We start from the raw sequence: 6,770 nt of genomic DNA, 5'->3' as shown, positions 1-6,770 counted from the left end.
ACAGTTCAGTCACTATAGCAGTATGCAATAAACCTGGAACACTATAATACGCACTGCACCTACAAATATTTATTTTAGTTTGAAATACAAAATGTGCAATAACGTGTATGCATTTCATGCATTATTTGAACAGGCTGTATATACTGTACATAACCATGTACTGTAAAGTTTTTGTTTTTTTTTTACCATTTTTTTACCATTTAATATTTATGTCAGCACTTTTCACTTCTTTGCACTGTTTGTGTCATCTTTACAGTTAACAGAAACTGTTTCACCTGTATATAGTCATTGCTTGTGTATATTTCTGAAGATTGTGTTGTTTTTCTGTATAAGTACAAGATCTCATCATCGCCTCTGACCCTCAGCAGTGGCCTTCACTCAGGCCTCTAATCCTCCAGGTCTGATGGCTCCAGGATGAGGATAGCACACTGGGTGAGTACACAGTTTCAGTTCAGCATCATGCTTTTTCCACAGCTGATCTGTACTGATGAGTGCCAGTAATCTCACTGGGTTGTGCAATTCTTCTTCACAGTCACTAGAGACCCTGCCTGATCTGAACCGTAAGGTTCTCTGTGATCACAATGAATGGATATGTCTATAACTCTGTGACATCATCAGGAGATCTGGATCAATGGACCTGATGCTGCTTGTCAAGTAAATATGCACTTGTGTTTATTCTATGGTGCAATGTTACATTGTGCAAGGTGTTTTTAGTTAAGTAATGTCTATTTTGCTTGTCTGTGTTTTTTTATTTAGCCTGGTAAAAGCTCCTGTGTCTCCTTGAACTGGTCTCATCTTCAGTACTTCAGCACATCAGTGCAACATGGTGAGGAATGAAACTTTTACTGCTGTTGGGTCATAGACAGGCATTTGATGTTAATTATATCACATTCAGTCATACTGACTTCTGTCCCTCCAGCATCTGTCCAGACTCTTCTGGTTATCCTCCTTCACCTTATACCTCCATACATTCCTCCTCTGGTCAGACTGCAGCCTCAGCCCTCAGCTGATGATGCATGGTACCAGTATAAAAAAAACATCAGAACTTTCTTCCAGATGAGATTCGATCCTGTGCTTGCTTGAGAAGACAGCAAAAGGTTACGTCTAGTCATGAAAGCCCTTTACACATACCAGCAGCTGGCCACTGTATGAAAAGCTGAGATAGTGTCCGCTATACTAACAAGGAGAGCTGATTTGAAGGACAGATGTGGTTATTGGAGTTTGGTTATTGTTTTACTAATAATAATTAATATTGTTTCATTATTCATTATTCTTCTATTTGCTTTATTTAGATTAGATTTTTATAGTTGTTTCTTTAGTTTAATGTGATAAAATTACTATAATAAAAGTTAAATAAAAGGAAATAGATCATGAAAAGAAAAATCTTGTTTGTGGTTCTTTTGTTGTTCAGACCAACAATTAACACAGATTTTTAACTAGATGGTGAATCAGAAAACAAATGAAATGTAAAACTTGGGAGTGATACACTTGAGTTGAATCTATAATTTGTCTCCACTCAGTGATGTTGTGATGTATCAGATCAGTCCGATCAGCTGCAGTGTCCAATCAATAACTGATTTCCAATAAGGGGGTGTGTTAGCCAGTAAAAGACTGCCGTGAAGGCTGCTCTCATGTATCCTCGCTCATGGCTCCTCAGAGATCCTGTTGTCACTACAGGATTTGAGTCATTTTTGGTGGAGTGGCACATGCGTGAACGGATCCGCCATTTTGGACAGCTAGGTACAGCAACACCAGTTGGACAAACCACATGTTGTCACTACATGTGAATGTCAACAGTGGATTTTACACACATTTCTCTCAGCACATGAGTTATTACTTAAAAATGTTTGGTTCATTTTCAAATTCTTTGGCAAAATGCAAAACTGTACTCATTCAATAATGTACCTGAATGTGTTTGTCTGAGCTCTGTCTTGTGTTTCTTCCATCTTTGACATTAATTTGATAAAACACCGGGACTTTTTTCTTTTTATTTAGTTGTTTTTATATTGTTTATTTTGTTTTTGTTTTGTTTATGTTCAAGATGTAGTTCAAGTAGTGTTGCCGTACCTAGCTGTCCAAGATGACGGATCTGCTCTTGCATGCCCAACTCAAATCCACAGTTGACTCAAATCAATTCAGATTAAATTAAAATGAAAAAGAGTAGCAAGGTCTAAGAGATATTCCATCATTTACAACAATTTACAAGAATTATTTACAGCTCTTCTAATGAAATACTGTTGGGATAGGGGGAGGGTATTCAGGGTATGAGGATGTCTTGTGGGTGTTTTAGGGTCCTCAGGATCTAGCAAGGCACTGGCACTGGGGTATGTTGGGAGGTACTCAAGGTATGGGAAGGTACTTGGGGTATGTGGAGATCCTCAGTGGAGGAACTTTGGGTGGCAAGGTGGTTTTAAGGTGGTGTTCAGGGTGTGGGGGAAGTACTTGGTGTATAGGGAGGTAATCAGGGTTCTGGGTTTTACTCAGGGGATGGGAGAAGTATTTTGGATATGGCAGGGTACTTGAGGTATGCAGAGGTACTCTGTGTACAGTGTATGGCCTTTATGGTATGGGGGGTAGGGGTACTCAGGATATTTGGAGGGTATTCAGGGTATGGATAGGTGTCTACAGGGTGTGAGGGTGATAATCAGCATGTGGGAAGGTACCCAGGATATAGGGAGGTAATCAGGGTTCTAGGGTTTACTCAGGGTATGGTGGTCAGTATTTGGGATATGGCAGAGTACTTGAGGTACTTGAGGTACTCAGTGTATGGGGAGGTCCTCATGGTATGGGGGCAACGGGTACTCAGGACATCTGGAGGGTATTCAGGGTATGGGGGACCACCCTAAAGATCAAGTGGGATGACGTAGCCCTCAGCTGTGTTTGATTTAAAGTCCTGTGCTCCCTCGTGCCTTTAGTGTTTTCAGTTCTCTGATCTTTTATTTAACTTGTTGTGTAAAGTGTGTTTGAGCCCTGAACCTCCTAGAGTCAGTTACTGCTGCAGGAGCTGGTTAGAAACTCTTAAAGTTTTTATTTCCACCTTATATATTACCTGAAGAATCTTAAAAGCATGAGTTTGTAACTTCCTCAAACTGATGTTGTGTAACTGCCTGACAGGCAGTTAGAGGAGATAAACATCTTCACCTAATAGGGAACATGTCCATATATCGTAAAATGTTTTTCGTGTTAGCTCCTAAAAGTTGCTATTGTCACTACTCGATTGTTGGGTAACTTCCCGAGAAGACAGATGCTGCGATGGAGATAACTTCTGTGTGCACATGGTGTTTAAAGATTTGTTGGTTTCAAACAGCTGACACATGTATAATCAGTTGGACTCATCATATGCCAAGTAATCCTTATTTATTCCATGATTTATGTCCATTACCAAAACAATGGCCATGGCCGTCGTTGCACCTTGCTCTGGCTGTGATGCCCCAAAAATCATTGTAGGCCCTACACAGTATTTGTGCCCCTGCTACTGTGAAAATCTTGAGGTAGCTTTAAAAGTGTCTGTGGTCTCTTAGAACGGCAGCAGTCCTTGCAGCTTGGATATTAAGAAAATGGGAGTGCAAGAAAATATGATTATATAATTTTATGTAAAAATGTGGTTTAAAAATGGATAAAAAGTCAATTCATGACAGCTGCTGGCAGACAACCACAACACTGACATATTATCTTGTACGCATATACTCTTTGGTAGAGGGAGTATGATGCCAGTGAATGGCGACCAAACGAAATGGACCGTTACCTTGATTAAAATTATGGATTTCTCTAGGCTTGAAAATTGTTAGAAACATTTGGGATAATGAAAGATGTTGATGAGTCATATTAAAGACTCCCTCTCTCTCTCTCTCTCCCTCAGTTCAATTCAATTCAATTCAATATGCTTTATTGGCATAACGTTGTGGATCAAACATGTTGCCAAAGCAAAAAGTTACATATAAACAATAGAATATGAAGAGTAAATAATGAACACACACACACACATGGAGTACTGCATTTCAGTACTCCCAAGAAGACACCCCCTGCTGTTGAGTTTCATTCCTTTATTTGACTCTTTGACTTTATGACACACACTCTCCCTCCCTTCCTAGAAGAACAGGTATGGCAATTTAGAGTTGTCAGAGAGCGAGTAGAGGATTGCTTTACTTCCTTTTTTTTTTCGCTGTACGTTTTAGTAAGAGACATAACATTAAGGAGGAATATAATAGGACAACTTCTAATGTTTGTGTTTGTTGTTATTAATATTAAAAAAGTGAATTATTTATATTTTTCATGTCACTTCTTTTTTTTCTTATTGGAAAGTCAAGTTATATATTTGTAGGTTCCAAATCCTCATATTTCATTTTCAGTATTTCAACATTTTGTGACATTGAAGGCCAAATGGCCTTGCCCATAAAATGACGAAATTCCAAGCCTGTTTACAACTCATCTCATATTGGAGTATGCTGATGTTGTATATCAGGCTGTATCCAAAACTTATCTTCCTCCTCTCAATATAGTTTATAATAAAGTATGCAGATTTGTTCTTGGCTGTACTTTCACAACTCATCATTGTATAATGTATGAAACTCTTAATTGGCCCTCTGCCATCTTACGAAGACAGTGGCAGTGGCTGCAGTTTATTTTTAAATGTATAAATCTCAATTAACATTCAACAAACATTCTAATTATCAATTTAGACATTCTATAAAGCTCTTTTTCCTGTTTCTGCAGTCTTTAAGTCAATAGCTAAGAAAGCCTTTATGTTTAAAGCTCCCTTTGATTGGAATAATCTACCTGTAAATATTTGATCCATATCATCCTTCCACTTGTTCAAAAATGCCCTGTCCTATAGGATCAGTTGTACTTGTCCATAATAACACATCTATAATTATGTTTTATAACTTTATTTCTTAATGCTATCACTGACATACACTGACAATACTTTTCTATAATCTATGAATGAATTATTATTATCCATTTTATGCTCTGCTTGGAGTATGATTTGATTTAGATTTTTTGATCTTGTATGTTTTATTATTTGATATTTATTGGGGGTTTTAGTTGTTTGTTTTTTTTGTCACATTTGGTATGGTTTAATTATCTTGTTGTCATTTTGTTTTGCTATTTGGATTATTCCTAATAAAGAATTTCCAACTAGCATGAGTTTGTAACTTCCTTAAACTGATGTTGTATAACTGCCTGACCAATAGTCAGAGGAAATAAACATCTTCACCTAATAGGAAACATGCCCATATTTGGTAGAAAGTTGAGGGGGTTGTCTCCTAAAAGTTGCCGTTGTCACCGCTCGGCTGTTGGGTAACTTCCCGAGAGGACAGATGCTGCGATGGAGATAACTCTTGTGTGCACATAGTGTTTAAAGATTTTTTGGTTTCCTATAGTTGATACATGTATAACTGGTCAGACTCATCATATGACATCCAAATATTCCTGATTTATTCCATGATTTGCTGTCCTCCAAGTGCTTAATAGTCAAATGGTACTGTTCATGGCATCATCCATGCCCTGCCCTTGCCTGTAAGCAAATTAAAATGGATCTAGTACAGAACTGACCTCTGCTTTGAGTACAGACACCATGTATTTTTCAAAGTATTTCATCACAATTGAAGTGAGAGCCACCGGTCTATAATCATTATTTTCAATTGGACAAGGTTTTTTTGGATACAAGCGATGTAAGCATTTTTTATGTTTTCATAACATTCGTATGTTACACTTCACATATTGTTTAAAACCAGTGAGCAACAGATCTAATTTACAGTGATTAAAATCCCTTAAAATTAAAATAGGGGCTCCGGGTGTATGTTGTAGTTGCTGTTGAATACACCGCACCAATTATAATGTTACTCAACTCCCTTGGAAGATAGACAGGTCTCAGGGACAGGCACTGCAATTCAATGTTAGTGTTGCATACAGTCTCTCTCATGGTGTAATGTCTGAACCAGCTGTCACTGACAAACAGCGAGAGACATATTATCTCACATATGAATTCTAGTACATGTCCCTTAGGCATTATTCCTTTATGGCTACTTAAGGAAGTGCTGGACACTGTTGGGCTTAACATTTTGTCAATAATCAATAGCTCTCTGGTCTATGGTTATGTCCCAGCTTGCTTTAAAACATGCTGTCATTCACCCTCTGATCATCAAAACCTAAGTTAGATCTGTCTGTTCCTAATAATTACTGACCAATCTCAAAGCTCTCGTTTTTGTCCAAAATTCTTCAAAAAGTAGTTTTCTCCCGACTCATCTCCTTCTTGAACAAACACAGCATACTGGACAAATTTCAGTTTTAGGACACTCCATAGCACAACCATCAATCAAACCATGCCATAATTTTAATCTCTCTGTAAAACACTTTAGTCAATGTGTGTTTGTAAGTGTGCTCTATAAATAAACTGACATGACCTGACTTGACTTGGAATTGTTTGGCATGTTATGAACAATTCCCAAATAATTAGTGCCAGAAATAATCCTGGTGCAAAAGTAGCCATGGTGTTCTTAACCCAACACACACCTATTGCAGTCACACCACACAGACCAGTTAAAAAAGAGGCCGAGTCATGGTCACAAGCAGAACAGTGCCACCGTATTATGATAACAATCAGACAGTTGATCTGATAAACTCTTTCCCAAGAGTAATTTTAATGTATTCCTCTTCCAGTGGCTAACTGTCCATATTTAGTCAAACGTGTGCGAATGTTTGGATGGTGAAATGTGTATAAGTAGAGGTGTGATTGTGGAAGCTGTGCTCAGCTGGTGACTGTGCTGGCA

The 6,770-nt window shown here is 38.0% G+C and overlaps 1 long non-coding RNA gene across 1 annotated transcript; it reads left to right on the top strand.

Annotated features, from left to right (window-relative positions):
- The first annotated feature begins 270 nt into the window (after window positions 1–270).
- On the top strand, window positions 271–1,207 carry LOC121884569. Its single transcript, XR_006092369.1, has 4 exons — window positions 271–432; window positions 533–654; window positions 757–826; window positions 920–1,207. It is a non-coding gene; the product is annotated as an uncharacterized LOC121884569 (long non-coding RNA).
- Window positions 1,208–6,770: the final 5,563 nt, after the last annotated feature.

The sequence above is a fragment of the Thunnus maccoyii genome, chromosome 18, assembly GCF_910596095.1.
Source record: "Thunnus maccoyii chromosome 18, fThuMac1.1, whole genome shotgun sequence".
Classification (NCBI taxonomy): domain Eukaryota; kingdom Metazoa; phylum Chordata; class Actinopteri; order Scombriformes; family Scombridae; genus Thunnus; species Thunnus maccoyii.
Note: the sequence above shows the minus strand (reverse complement) of the source record. Positions and strands in the feature narration are given on the sequence as shown.